Raw genomic sequence first — 16,218 nt, 5'->3', positions numbered from 1 at the left:
CACTTCTTGGCTGCCACCTTTGATATGACATCTTTTTCATACTAGCCTGTTTTAGGAAGTCTGTCCACTTTTTTCACAGCTAAGTTGTTTTGGATTATAATGATCAGTTTGCATTTATGTTTATGTTGCTAGTGATCATATAACATTAAAAATTCCAGACTGTATTTTGTACATTAGTACTGTCACATTAATAATGCTGGTGTTCATAGTATCTCTATTAATGTGTTTTCAGTGAATATACAACAGTATATTAAGAAGAGCATGCATTGTTTGGATTATGCACTACATTGTTTTTAATTGTTTGGATCGTTAGGTTTAACAACAGAGTATATAATGTTATTTGTGACCGGGCCTGCGAAAATAGGGCATGTGGGCACATAATTTTTGCCTACTTTTTCAAACTTTCATCACTCTTAACTTTTTGTACCATTATGCTATGGCATTGCAATTTTCAGCTCTTAGTAAGCATATAATTGGCATCATGATGTAAGATACAGAATGGAAATATACTTTTCCAATACTGAGATATGACCTGTAGAGTGATGGGGTGTAGTTTGTGCCTACATGCCCTGTTTTCGCAGTCCTGGTCACATTTATTGTTTGTTGATATGTGATGGAGTGTAGTTCAGTTATGCCAACATTTTTTTGCAGGCCAAGTCACACATGATATTTTCCAGAAGTACGGTAACTCTTGGAAGGTGTCACACAAGTAATTCCACAAGATTAGAAGCACACTACAAGCTAATTCATCCAAGAATTTCAACAGTAGCACACAGCGTTATTTTATTTTAATAGGATTGCAAGACTCTATACTGACTATAGATATCTCATAACCTACCAACACAATCAAACACCGAATAACTGATTATTTATCGAACCACTTTTCTTACAATTTCAACTATAAAAGAACCTACACATTTCACATTCTATGTCCATGCTATTAATGTTTCAAAGAACCCAAACTTTAAAAAACTTAAATAATTTTTTTATTTTCTTTTTTCACTCATGGACATCAGCACTAGTTGCTGGCATGTCTTCAGCATGTACAGGAGTCTTCCTGGCAGTCAGGATGTTTTCTCCTTCTCAATTTCATGTACGTATATGTATCCACAGAAACTCTAGAGAGTGGCTGTAGGACCAGATGTCCTTCAGAATTTCAGCACTTGTGCTGTAAAGTATAAATAAATTAAAATTTTTAAAACTTGCATGAATATGTAGCTCTTAGCAAATTGTAAATACAGCTATAGGTGGTAATTTTGTAGATTGTATAGATTTTGCAACTGTATCTATACTGTCAACTGTGTAAGTGATATGTAGTTTTTGTACTTCTTATAATAATCAATGAAGTATATAGTTATAACTCCCTATATGGCTCACAAGATTACTGGGTGACTCAGATATGTGATTTCTAAGCCTTCTTTCAACTTCACTCATCATTACTAGCAATTAGATACTTATGTAGTGTTCATTCTAGAAAGAGACCAAGCATATTTGTGCATTTGAGTGTTATAGGATGATTAATTATTTAGTACTTTCAGGAAATGCATGCATAATTAAGAATAATGGAAGTTTTGTATGTAACACTAAGTTACTAATGTGTCACCATGGATACCTTAATTGTTAATAGCTTTTCTGAATACAAATTTGTACAAAAATGTGTTCAATAAAAACTTTAAACCTACCTTAACTGGAAGATCTACCTTAACTGGAAGGTCTACCTTAACTGGAAGGTCAGTCATCCATTTAATGTTTCAGTTTGTCATGTATGACATCCATTCATTTGAGTCAGTACAAGTGAGCTGAGAGAGATGATTATTTCATGTGATGAGGACCTCATTAAGCTCCAGCAAGATATTGACTCTATTATTCATCAAACATCTCTTTCCCATCTAACTATCAATTATACCAAATGTGTTCATGTTCCCTTCAAGTCAACCTCCAACATCAGATATCTTATTTCCAGCACTGAAATCAGTTGTCAAGGCCTAGGAGTGATTGTCTCCAGTGACCCGAAGTGGTCAAATTATTACAATTCAAAGCGTATAAATCATTGGCTTTGATACGGTGTACATTATGTTCCAAGCACTGCCCATCAGTCAAACTACATCTGTATAAATTATTACTTTAGTTTGTCCTCATCTCATCTATTGCTCACAGTTATGGCGACCATACCTAATCATTATCTTTTGAGCGTATTCAACATCGAACAACCAAACACATCTTGAGTAATTATAATATCAGTTATAAATCCAGGCTATTAGAACTCCATCTTTTACCATTAAATAAATGTATATTTTTGAGATCCAGGATGTTTTTTTTGCAATCAAGTCATTCAAGTCACCTACAAGAAACTTCAACATCAACAGATACATTACATTTATTCAGATCCTCTACACATAACAAACTCAAACATCATCTCTACACCAACAACTTAAAAATTAATAGAAACTCTTATTTTCATCGTCTTCCTCATTTGTGGAATGCTCTTTCTGTAATTGATACCAATTTATCTATTGCAACCATGCATCAAGGCTAAACTGAAGAAATTTATGTGGAATCATGTTGTGGATCACTTTGACGATGACAATCACTGTACCTACCATTTTCTTTGTCCATGCAGCAAACATCATGATCTCCCACCAACATCAAACTTTCAGACACTTTAGTTAAGTTGTTAATTAATAGTTACTACATTTGTTTTCAGGCTGTAAGCATCAGTTGCTTGCAGACCCTTGGCATATTTGTCATAAAGAAATCACTAAATAAATAAAATAAATAATCATGATCAGCTCACTGTACTTGAAAATAATTTATATACATGTGTAATGTTCTAACCTACAATTATATGTATACAGGTATACACGGTATAGTGCTATTGCATGCTAACAGGTTTGTTAAGTGTCACTAATTATGCTGTAAAATTCAGTGGCGTAGCTAGTCCTGAAGGAAAGGTTGGGCACCCACAGCAATCATGATGTGCAAAGCTACAGCATGCTTTACATGCTAATGCTAGGGGGATCGGGGGCATGCCCCCCAGGAACATTTTTGAAGTTAGACTTGCTGAAGTTGAATTTTAAAGCAATTTAAGCAGTTAATCATTTACTATCACACTAATATATATGCTTGACTGTTGTAGGGTGACTGCTCTATTAGGGTATTTCGATCTCACTTGACTAGTTTCTGCAAACTGAGTTGGTAGGGCACTGAAACTGATTGGTTGAGCCTGTTCCCTACCAGTCACCACCTTAGCTACACCTCTGCTGTCAATAAGTATATACCTTTAAGACACTGTCAAGTGGTGATATGGTATGTGCTTTAAAATGATTAAAACACTCAAGACTTTGCATCTACATAGCTCTCTCGTATGCTTAAGATAATATAAATTTCGGTTACACTATTTTGCCGGCAGAATGTTACGTGCATTAAAAAAAAAACTTGTACAAAAAACCTAAGAAAGCGAAAAAAAAAATTGTCTAAGCGAGGGTTCGAACCCGGGCATCCGTATTCATAAGCAATGTTTGTAACGATTATACCACCGGTGCTGCAGCTAGTCACATTATTTAGTTTCTACGTTATAAACATCCGACTGAAGTGAACAAGAGTGAAGAAGAAACCAAAGCTGAACCCTAGCCTACCCCTAACGCTAAGGAACTACTTTTCGCATCCCCTAAAGTTGAATGTTCGGGGCAACCTACTAGATGCATGCCCTAAAGTTGAATGCTCGGGGCAACCTACTAGTGCCGGCACAATAGCAGTTAGTGTTTGGAAACCGGTACCGGCTAAATATACACTTCGTAATGTATTGGTGGTAGCTATGACATTATTAACTTGAACATAAGTTTTGATCCTGTATATTAATGCACAGAGTCTGTGGACTGGTTACCATTAAATTAATCATCTAATTGATTAATGTACGATTCTACACAAACCTCTAGAAGGCATGCTAAACTCTAATATAAATTTATAGGCTCTATATAAGCTGCCAATACATTAAGCCACTGTATGTTGGGAAATGTCAATGTTATTGTATGTGCACGGTTGGGTAGTTGGAAAAGGCGGATACGGTCGGAAGCGGACACGGACATTTTCAAAAAGGACTTTTACACTTATATAACAGTTATTTTTCATACCTAACGCTGTTTTTACGGTAGTCTTCGCCTCCAGACCCAGGCGTCGATCTTTTCATAGCGCTTATCCATTTATAAGCGCACGTGCGAAGGATAGACTAGCACTCTAAAGACCATTATAGTGTTGTATACGTGCTCTAGAAATCTAATCCAGAGTCACAGAGATTAATCTAGCATGTCCCAACTTAATCTCGTAGGCCAGGTCCTTGAAATCCTCAACACTTGGTATAAGCGCCTGCGCCTTATACTACTAAGTTGCATGGGGCATACAAGCTAATCTCTACAACTATATAACTCTGTATTAGACTTTAGAACATGTGTACAACACCATTATGGTCTTTGGCATGCTGTGGAGTGCTGGTCTAGTCCTTCGCACGTGCGCTTATTTATTTATTTATTTAAAACTTTACAGTGTAAACAACAATGATGTACAGGGGAATTGACATGTTGACATAGATAACTTAAGAGTTGTTACACTGATGGAATACTGGCATCCTGTGCCAGTACCCAAACTACATTACTTATAATTACTTATAATTACACTTTAAGTAAACTTATAATTACTTAACTTACAAATTACACCTAACATAAATTATAAATTACATAATTTGCAGTTACAGGTTGAATATTACTTGACTGTAGTGATCAGGACTAGAGATGTTCAAAGTTCATGAAGGAGTTGTTTATACAGGAGCCACAGGGGCATAGATAATGCAGTTTGTGAGAATCAGTGGGGTTGAAGTTGTCAATGAAATGTTTCCAAAGGAACGATTTTATTTGATTTTTGATGGTAAAAGTTGATAAATTCATGTTAATGATTGGTAAAAAGTTTCATAGTCTGCATATACGATTAAAATAAAAGTGACGTTGTTTGTTGGTGAAAGATGTATTGTGCCTAAGTTTTAGAGCAGAGGATCTTGTTCCGCTGTTTGAAAATGATACATAGGAATTGATATTAAAACTTGAGGTGGGGCTCTTGATGCTGTTAATAAAAAACATAATGTCGGATATTTCTAATATATACATTAATGGAAGTAGTTGGAGTTTTGTTAAACGTGTTTTGTAATCAGAGATGTAGTCTTGGAGGATGTATTTAGTAGCTCTACGTTGTAGTTGTTCGATCTTAGTAATTTCCTTCATAAGGTGAGGACGCCAGACTGGTGAGCAATACATGATTTGAGATCTTACTAGTGAGATGTACAGTTTGACTTTCGCTGAGGATGAAACTGATTGGCTAAAAGTTCTTCGAATAAGACCTAGCGTTTTGTAGGCTTTGGTAAGGACAAAATCTTGATGGGGACTCCATTCTAGATTATTGCTAATTAAAACTCCAAGATCCTTGTGTATTGGAAGTGAATTGATAGTGGTTCCATTTATTGTGTAAGATGTTGGAAATTTCTGGTTAAATGACAGGTGGCAACTTTTAGAAGGATGAAATGACAGGTGGGTTGTTGAGCTCCAATTGAACAGACATTTGATATCACTTTGCAAGAGGTCCATGTCATTTTGTACTATTATACGTTTGAAACATTTGGTGTCATCAGCAAACAAATAGATATTACTGTAGAACACTGAATCTGGAATGTTATTCATGTATATGATAAATAATAGGGGACCCAATATACTGCCTTGAGGTACTCCAGATTTCACCGGAAGTAAACAGGAATTACTGTTGTTAATAGATACATATTGTCTTCTATTGGTAATGTAGGCTTGAAACCACAACCAAACTTCACCTCCTATGTTAAAGGACGAAAGTTTGGTGAGAAGATGTGGGTGGGAGACTGTGTCGAAAGCCTTGCTAATGTCTAAGTAAATGACATCAAGCTGATTGCGATCATTAAAAGCATTTGATAGAAAAGATAGAAGTTGCTGAACTGTTGATCTGTTTTGTAAGAAACCAAACTGAGCTGGATTAATCTGACATACAATATGATTACTAATTTTGTTGTAGATTATTCTTTCTAGTACTTTAGATGTGTTACTCAGTAAAGAGATTGGACGGTAGTTCTTGACTTGAGTGTGATCTCCAGATTTAAAAACAGAAATTATCTTATGGAGTTTCCATTCACAAGGTAGGTATAAATGGATAAGCGCTATGAAAGGATTGACGCCTGGGTCTCGAAGCGAAGACTGCTGTAAAAACAGCATTAGGTATGAAAAATAACTTACATAAATGTAAAAGCATATACTGCATAAATGTAAAAGTGCTTTCTGAAAATGTCCGTGTCCGCGTCCGTGTCCGATCGTATCCGCCTTTTCCAACTACCCTGCATGGTTGTGCATATGGCATGCAGCTTCATTATGTATGTTTAATGGCCATATCCAGGGGCGGATCCAGAGTTTGGAAAGAGGGGGGCACCTTACCGAAAAAAGTTGAAGAGCAAAAAAAAAAAAAAAGGTCACAACAATAATAGCTAGTTATCCTTTACCAAATATATTATATCATGTATGTTATCTAAAATAAAATCCTTATTTATAACTTCATAGGTAAGCTATACTGCCTCATGAACAATGTGACTGCTTTATTAGAGTAATTGACTGCTCTATTAGAGTATCTCGATCTTGTATGCAATTTCTTGAGGGGGGGGGGGAGGATTTGCCCCAAATGCCCCATCCTGGATCCGCCATTGATATCATGCACTGTAGATTCAGAGTTATTAAATTCTAAATGACCGTAATATCTCTTGTGGTCACTTAGAATGATATACATACTGTTGAATTATACTACAGTTATACTATGCATTATATACGGTTTTGTGTACACTGACAATGAGAACTTGTATATCTGTAAATTTAGTGAACTTTCTGGTTATGTCGAAAAGAACACTTGATCTTGATAAAGTATTCGAGAAATGTATGTACTGATGCTGACTAACTGATGCCTTTTACCTGCTACGTATTTAGATTTACAAACATAGACCTTGACTCTATTCAACTATCAGTGTGCCTTTTAGCCTATAGCCATAATTCTTTCACTTAAAATCCCTGGCAGCTTTTGTGAATTTGCAGTACATGTGATGAAATGTAAAGGTTAACTGTATATTTCTGATCCTAGAATCAGCCCACCCAGCGTGGGCACCTGGGGAAGCAATACTCATGTCTTGCATAGTGGTTGAAAGGTCCAGGTGGGACTTCAGGTGTCCACACCTTCACCTGTGAGACATGGCACAGCCTCCTGTGGGTCACTGGTCCTGCCTCAGGAGGATATCCTGGACTGGACCTGAAGATACTACACAGGTATCCCAGTGCTGGTCCACTGGGTGGCCTGACTGTGCTAGCATGACAGTTGAAGGCTTTGCTTTTTGTTTTTGTGTATGGCTTTACTAACTAATATTTCTCCAGTTTACCCATCTAGCTGTAACATCAGTGAGTATGCATGAGCTGTAACATCAGCTCATGCACCCATCCAGCTGTAACATCAGTGAGTATACCTGGTATTCACAGGGAAACAATTGCCAACTGTTCAGGTATGGTTACCATCACCAGGCTATACGTAAGAGATCCTGCATTTAATACCCAGCTATACAAAACTATATGCCAGTTCATTGAGTTAATAATAGTATAGGGAAAGTTATTATCTCTTGATACAAGACTTACAACAACCACCAAGAATAAACAGCATTTAATCAATATTCTGCTTTCATTTCTGTAGTAAGCCCATACAGAAAATAGTCATACATGTACTAATGTAAATTAGTATAGTAAATTGAAAAACAAAGTAGGGATTAAAGTAGCTTAATGGGAAAATCACTACATTGGAATGTTGCAATAATGATTTTGTTCAATGCCAAAACATAGGGATTTTCCCACCGAGCTATGCTGCAATACCATCATTCATCTCTTGTTTCAGTACTTTCTATTACTTGGATCCCTACTTTGTTTTATTAACAATTTCATCGTGTGTAAAATGTTCATGTACAGGTGTATCTGTAAAAATTGGTTCATAGAAATTTTGTAACTTGAAATTGTAATTAAAGCTTTTGAGAATCATAGTAAAATTTCACAGCTGTTACTGCATAAGTATAATCAAAGAATACAGTAGTACTGTCTAAGTAGGGATCCCCCTAAAAATTATGCATGCTACCAAAAGATACCTTTAAAAATTATCCTAGAAATGGTATGGTCATGATAGATGAGTGATGAAATTAAGCAATCATAACATTTAAAAAATTGTTTAATTAGATGGATTTTGATAGCCAATATATACTGTACATCATGCATGAGACTGTCTAATATGTTACAGCATAACAATGCTCCCATTACATGACTATTTGGACTAGAAATTATGGAATACAGCCAAGACTACATTCCATAAATTCAAGTCTATAAATATATGAAATACTATTTCAACCTGAAAATGATTTGACTGTTTGATAATGATTTCATTGTAATACGGTCATTTAATTGCACTTGTAGCTACACTAAAATAGAGCTTATAAAGGAATAACCATGGAAGCTATAGAGACCTATTATGTTTATAATGCAATACATTGCAGAAGTACATTTAAATGCTATAGTATAATGATGAAAACTTATTACAAGTGCAACCTTCACCAACCATTTTAATATATTATATAGGGTTAGTGCTCTCCTATGATCAAAATAGGGTCACCATAGGTACAAGTCAGGAACTACATATAAGCACACATGTTTCGGGTCATTGATAGAATTGATGGACTATCCTCAAATTCTTGTGACCTTATATGAATACCTGCATCTATGGGCCTCTTAGCATGAGTTTCTGTATAATATGTAGGATTGGACACGCCCAAAGCATTTCACATTCTGTGGAAGCTTAGACATACTGTAACACTCAAATTTTAGAAAGGAAATCCTTTATTCATTATGTACACTTGATAATATTACAGGCTTGCAGCCTGTTCCTTCGTAGTCTAAGTAAAATTACTACAATTGTTTGTTGATGTCATTAAATTACAGACTACATTTGTTGAATGTGGTTTGTATTTATAAGGCAGTTTAAGTTACTGCTTTGTCAGAGCGTTAATCTACTATTGAAATACAGTTTATTACTCTGCTCCATGGTAATTCTTAGCAGTCAAATTCTTAAGGAGCTCATAGAAATTTTAGATCCCCACTAGGTACCATATAGAGCGAAACTTTGGCGGGGGAAAACTTTGGTCAATTTGGCGATTCACTACAAATTCGCCAAAGTTTAACCCGCCAATTACTCATATCACCTGAAATTAGCATTTTTATAGCTATAGATTGAGCTTGAATTCACCTAAGTTTATTTCGCCAAATGCAATTTAGCTTGCTATTCGCCAAAGTTTACCCGCACCAAAGTTTCCCTCTATATGGTAGTTATATATCCCTGGGTTAGGGTCCGCATCTAACAATTGTATGTATGCATATGCTCACTCATCCAGACACATTTACCATTGCATGCTGTGCTGGTAAATAAAACTGTTTACACAGTAGTTGTAGGATTAATAATACATAAACAGTAAAATTTATATACATGATGTACGCATGTATATTGATTCCATGCCAATTATAGAAATGCTTCTTTGGTGATTTATGATTGCTTGAGGTTTAGTAGGTTAATGATAAAAATATTAGTAACAACAATTCAGGTGAATTTGGTGCCGCTTGGTCTTGGCACAAAATTCACCTGAATTGTCGTTATTAAAATTTTTACCATTAACCTACCATCACAGCCATTTCTTGGCCACCACCTTGGATTTCACATCTTTTTTTTACCATAGCCTTTTGAGGGCCACACTCTTTTTTTTACAGCTTGGCTGTTTTGGATTACATTTCACTTCTTTTTGTATTTGTATACCCCAAAGCCAGCCTATGGCCAGCTTTGGGGCTTTTTCAACCTAACTTTTTTCCTTTTAAACAGGAAGAAGAAAAGGTGAAGCAGATGAATACTTTAAATATTTCTGATTTTATCAATGTTAATGTACAAATTAGCTATATATATATATATATAATACATATATTTATTATAGAACTCTACATGGTGGTTTCTTTGTAACTGAACACTCTACAAGGTGAGTCCTTCTAGCTGATCTTTCTACAGGGTGAATTGTTTGTAGCTGAACTATCTACAAGGTAACTTCTTCTAGCTGATGTCTCTACAGGGTCACTAGTTATAGTAGCTGAACTCTCTACAAGGTGACTACTTCTTCTAGCTGACCTTTCTACAGGATGATTTGTTTGCAGCTGAACTCTCTACATCGTGTTTTTTTTTTTGTAGTTGAACTCTGTACAAGGTAACTTCTTCTAGCTGATCCCTCTACAGGGCGATTTGTTTGTAGCTGAACTCTCTACATGGTGGTTTCTTTGTAGCTGAACTCTCTACAAGGTAACTTCTTCTAGCTGATGTCTCTACAGGGTCACCTGTTTGTAGAAATTCTTTGTAGCTGAACTCTCTATAAGGTAACTTCTTCTAGCTGATCTCTGTACAGGGTGAATTGTTTGTAGCTGAACTCTCTACAAGGTAACTTCTTCTAGGTGATCTCTTTACAGGGTGATTTGTTTGTAGTTGAACTCTCTACAGGTGATTTGTTTGCAGCTGAACTCTATACGTTATGGTTTCTTTGTAACTGAACTCTTTACATGGCAACTTCTTCTAGCTGATCTCTCTACAGGGAGATTTGTTTGTAGCTGGACTCTCTTTACATGTTGGTTTCTTTGTAGCTGAACCTTCTACAAGGTACGTGACTTCTTTTAGCTGAACTATCTCTTTCCGTAGTTGAACTCCCTACAAGGTAACTTCTTCTAACTGATCTCTCTACAGGGTGAATTGTTTGTAGCTGAACTCTCTACAGGGTGATTTGTTTGTAGCTGATCTCTATACAGGTTACTTGTTTCTAGCAGATCTCTTGAATTCTCTTCAGGGTGACTGCTCTATTAGGATTGACTGCTCTATTAGAATATCTCGATCTTGCGCTTGCTACACCAAGCTGGATTTCGTGTTATAATTCTGTGGCTTTAAGTCTGATTCTTCTACACCATTGAAGAGCCTTTCTAAGATGATTATTCCATCTATAAAGCGATTTTCAAAGCATTACTCCAAGCGGTTTATCTGGTAGGCGTGGCAAGTAGTCATTTTTGATTAGCTAATCTCGATTGCGTAATTGTTACACACTGTTGGCTTTTTCGTTGTATCTTCTTGGTTTTTAGCTCGATTTCTTTCAAACCACAAAAGGTTTGAGGTTCAATAGTTAACCTATTCACCCACCGATTTTCAGCTTCTTTCCGTAAGCGGTTTACCCTGTAGGCGTGACAACATATTGGTGTTATTTTTCGTAAATAATTGCTAATAACTCTTTGCCTGTTTATCGTATTCCAGCCAAAATTAGTACCAAGATGCGCCTTTATACCCCTCCCTTCTGTGTGCCAAATTTCAAGTCAATCGGATATGGCGTTCGCGTTTATAGCAGTTTTTGCAATTGTGCGAAAAGAGGAAGAAAATAAGAAAAAAAACGAAGAAACTAAGCCAATTTGTGAAGTCGAATATCGCGGGAACGCTTGTAGTGATTTCGATCAAATTAGGTATTTGGAGTACTGAAGTTGGAGGGAGTGTCCACAGTAAAAATCGTCTTGTTTCATCAAGGCAGCACAGAGCTACGGAGGTGCGAAAATTGCGTTTTCGTTCTTCTTGTCAATATACTCACGGGTGTTGCGTGCCGGCTTCTTGGGCCGCACGACACACTACCGTGTACCGTAATGATATTGGTGTACATCAGCGTTGAAACCGGGTCACTACTGCTGACCAGGATGATCCACTGACCAGGATTTGACCCGGATGTGAACCGGATTAATTAAAGCCGAGGCGTGCGATAAGAGCTATGTTTTCGGCTAGTCTCGAGCAAGCGAACGAGACTACGTTTTGAGCGTTCGATTCGTGTTGAGTAAATATTGCAACTTCAGCCTAACTGTAGGTTGAAGACCAAAAAATAAAAAAAATAATTAAAAAAAGTCATCATCTACTAAAAATAGCTACCCCTCAGGCTGAGCGTATGTTGGTAGCGCGATAAGTGGGCGTGGCTCACGAAAGAGCTACGCGATAGCGTTTATGAGTTTCCACGTCATCAAACAAACAATTTCGTGTCTCACGTGATCCAATCCGGATCAGACCCGGATATTTTGTAAACCGCACTGTTAAAATTCAGGTGTACCAAAAGCACCTTTAGGGGTGTCCAGTTGCATGTTTAAAAACAACTCCCTTCAGGTGTTAGAAAAGGGTGCTGTGGTGACACTTAGAGGGTGTGAAAGAAGAGTGCTAAGGTGCTGCAAGAAATATAACACCAGAGTGTAAAAGTGCTACATGAGGTGTAAATCCAGGGTGTGTGGTGGGGTGCACTGTTAATTTCCAACACTTTCGTGGGGGTGGATCTCCTCCTATACCTTCATTTTCATTGATGATATATTTAGGAAACACATATTATGACCTGTGAAATACAGTAATTCAACATGATTACAAGTACACTTACTTGTTTGTCTTTCTACACTTTATATGTAAGTTGCAATTTGTACTTATAACGTAACTACCAAAGAAACTTTTAATTGTGGGATTTCATTCACAGAAACACCCTTGTAGGTGCAAAGGGTGTTCCCATTACACCTCATCAATGAAATATAGTTGTATTGATTATCATAATTATACAGAAGTGCAGCACTTCATGCATAGTAAACAAATTTCCTTTAGCACAATGTAAAAGCATTTATGCAGCTATTGTTTGGAAAACCAATCCATATTAATGACCAAATTCGACAAAATAAGGCTTACATGCACATCCACTTTATGACTTTGAAGTACCATAACTCATTCATTATGTAGGAGTATGCCATTAGTTTCCAATTTTGAACTGGTATTTTACTATGCTATGGAAGGACTTTGTGCAAATGTTAGACCAATAGATTGCTGAGTAGTCAAGTTACAGCTGGTTAAAGTCAGAAAATTGGATGTGTGTAGAAGCCTTGTTTTGTCAAATCCAGTCACATATTTATTTTAGAAGTTTTGAGATAAATGGTTTAGATTTAAATTTGCCAAAGCACACATGAAATTACACCAGAGATACATCAATTTTTTACCTTTCAGATACTTGTAGTATTCCTGCCAAATAAGAAAGAAAATCAGACAACTTTAATGAGTGAGCTAGCTAGCTCACTACAGTAAAATGCATATTTGTGCATATGTGATGAATTAGATAATGTCTTGATTGGTGTTCAGGGGCTGTTTACAGCACAGTCCACAAGTGCAGTCAGCGACTAAATGTGATATGCATAAAATGTGCTTAGGTGGGGTAAGTAATATGCAGGAGATAATAGTTCACATTTGCTATTTAATGAGGCAAATTTGAACTATCATCTCCTACACATCACATACACCACAGGAGTTCACGCTATGTACAACATGTTTGGAGCATATCGCATACACATGACACATTTTTGTAGTGGAGGTAGAATCACAGCTGCTCACAAAGGAGTGGAAGGTGGGCTGTAGAGGAGTAGGAAATAAAGACTGCAATTGAAATCCAGACATGCATGAGGTTACAGAACTGTGCTGGCTCCTAAGTGCCTGGTATATATGCAGCAAAATCAATTATCAACACATAATAATATGTTGGGCAACTAAAATAGGCTATCCACCAATTCCTGTCAACCCAAGACAGTCAACCTTACCAAGGCCAGAAATTTCCATTAAACTTTTCACACCACCTGCACCATTAAAGCCAGCATCAAGTAGTTTGAGCTTAAAACCATGAACTAGTATGGTAGTATGGCTATACTCTGGTATTTGATTTTGTCTGGTGTGCAATTTGTATCAGTTTTGTAAAATCTGATACTATTAATAGCTACTATTATATTTCACTTGAAACTGCAGGTGTTCATCTTGCATGATAATTCAGGGCAGGTGCTGTTGTCATGGGGGTCAATAAATCACTTGGCCCATAAATAAATTGCAGTCAAGTGTATCTGCCACACTTCTAACAGTGTTAGTAACTGTATGCGATTACATGTACATTACACCCTATCATGAGGTGTTAGACCTCTGTTTAGGGTTTCCAATGAACAATTAAGGGTGTTTACAAAATGGTAACACCCAACAAGTGTGATTATAAACCTCTTATGGTGGTAATTATTTTCAAGGGTGTTGCAACAACACCCCCTTGATTTTTAGAAAATCATAGGTGTCATGGTAGCACCTAAGTTTTAACAGTGCTGGTCAGACCTGGAGAAAATGTGACCCGGATGACCCAACCCGGTTTCAACGCTGGTGTACATAGTAACACTATTAATGTGTTTTCAGTGAATGTGCAATTGTGCACAGCCTTAAGCCTGGCTGTGTACCGCTGTGTTGTTTTCTATTGTTTGAATTGCCGGAATTTGCACAGTGTAATGATTGTTATCTATTGATCTTTAGCTTTGATGAACTATACGTTTGTTTATGTAAAGTAGTTACTGTAGCAGTTCTAGTAGCAACCACCTAATTGTTGTAGTTCTCTTCTCAGAAGCATATCACTACCAGAAAAGTATGCCATGAAACGTCAACAGTTATTTCATGAATTGTTAAATCACCCTATGAAATTTACCATGAAAGTCAATTCATGGCATACCATGGGTTGTTTCATGGGCCATTCCAGATCAGATTATCATGGTAATTTCATGGTATTGCAGAGATTTCATGGGTGCAGTACCCAAGAAATGGTAAAATTCATGGGATAAACCATAGATATTTTCATGGGTATTTCATGGTTATTTTCATGGTAATTTCATGCACTGTATCTGGTAGTGATAGTTTCTAATATTCTAATCTGGTCCTATATAGTACACAAACACTTATTCATTGCATAGAAGTGTTTGGATATTGCATTTTGTCATTTAAAATCACTAGTTTTCATTCCCACCTTATAGAAAGGTGATGATTCAGTATTTTTCTGTTCTTGGTCCTATTCAACTTTATAATTATCTAAAGTTATTGTGTATAGTAGTGTCATATATAGCAATATGTTCTGTGGTTGCATGCCGTGATGTCAATACAGAGCTAGGGACCCGCCGATTATGCTCATAATTTTACCTACTATGCTATGCTGCACTGCTCAAAAATTTACCTATTATGCTTAAATTTATGCTCAATACTTACCCATTATGCTCAAATTATGCCCAATTATTTATGCCTCAGTCCTCATGCTCTGCTAATAATTTCCAATTTATGGATAAATAATAAGTGGCTGAACCACAAACTTACTTGTCAAAATGCATATCACAGAAAAGATCGATATACTCTAATAGAACAGTCAGATGTGTGATTGTTCTATTAGAGTTACTGACTGTTCTATTAGAGTATATCGATCTTTCTGTGATAGTTATTTTGATAAGCAAGAATTCATACTGTTACAAAATATTCTACCTATTATGCTAGCATTATGCTCAATGCTTTCAGAAACCTATTATGCTCATAATTATGCCAGCATAATCGGCGGGTCCCTATATAGAGCTCGATATGGTAGAAGGGTGGTTCACTGTTAAAGTGTGCCAAGACTAGGCACACTTATAGTGTGTCTGGTAAAGTGTGTCTAGCACACCAAAAATGTTGCAACATACACACCATTTGTACATGGTGTGTATATATTGCGATATTTTTGGTGTGTCAGACATACTTTATTTTTTACAGTGTTTGTTTAGGAAAGCAGCCGTAAGCATGTTTTTATAAGTTGGCATGTTAAATGTAGTTTGTTGCCTCAGCAACAAATAAACGTTTGCACTGCTTTACAACTTGACTTGTTTAGCCTGCACCATGGGTTGTATTCTTAACTGACCATAACGTGTGTCCATGTCATTTTATGAAACAAATCTCTACGAATGCGTGGAATTGTGTCTGTGTGTGCGTGTGTACGCGTGTGTGTAAGTATTATAGTGTGTGCTTGCACATGTGCACTGAAAGCTATTAGACCAGAAAATATACCCAAAAGGAAATTCTAAGTAAACAAATTGTTGCTAAGAGATAATGGCAGTTATAGTACCAATTTACAATAGTATAGCACATACTCCTAAATTATGTAGTAACATTAATCTCTTAGCAACAGTCTGTTTTCTTAAAGCTTTCAGTGAC

At 36.5% G+C, this 16,218-nt stretch overlaps 1 protein-coding gene and 1 long non-coding RNA gene across 3 annotated transcripts in view; one reads left to right on the top strand and one right to left on the bottom strand.

Moving 5' to 3' along the window:
- LOC136268767 (uncharacterized) overlaps positions 1-16,218 on the top strand; it is a 158,924-nt gene that overhangs the window by 26,607 nt on the left and 116,099 nt on the right. The gene's annotated exons all lie outside the window — the stretch shown is intronic.
- On the bottom strand, positions 885-4,192 carry LOC136236525 (uncharacterized). Its single transcript, XR_010692155.1, has 3 exons — positions 4,131-4,192; positions 1,683-2,758; positions 885-1,168 (listed from the first exon to the last, which is right to left on the bottom strand). It is a non-coding gene; the product is annotated as an uncharacterized lncRNA (long non-coding RNA).

Source organism: Dysidea avara, chromosome 10 (assembly GCF_963678975.1).
Source record: "Dysidea avara chromosome 10, odDysAvar1.4, whole genome shotgun sequence".
Taxonomy (NCBI): Eukaryota; Metazoa; Porifera; class Demospongiae; order Dictyoceratida; family Dysideidae; genus Dysidea; species Dysidea avara.
The sequence above is the reverse complement of the archived record's forward strand: the minus strand, read 5'-3'. Positions and strand labels throughout refer to the sequence as shown.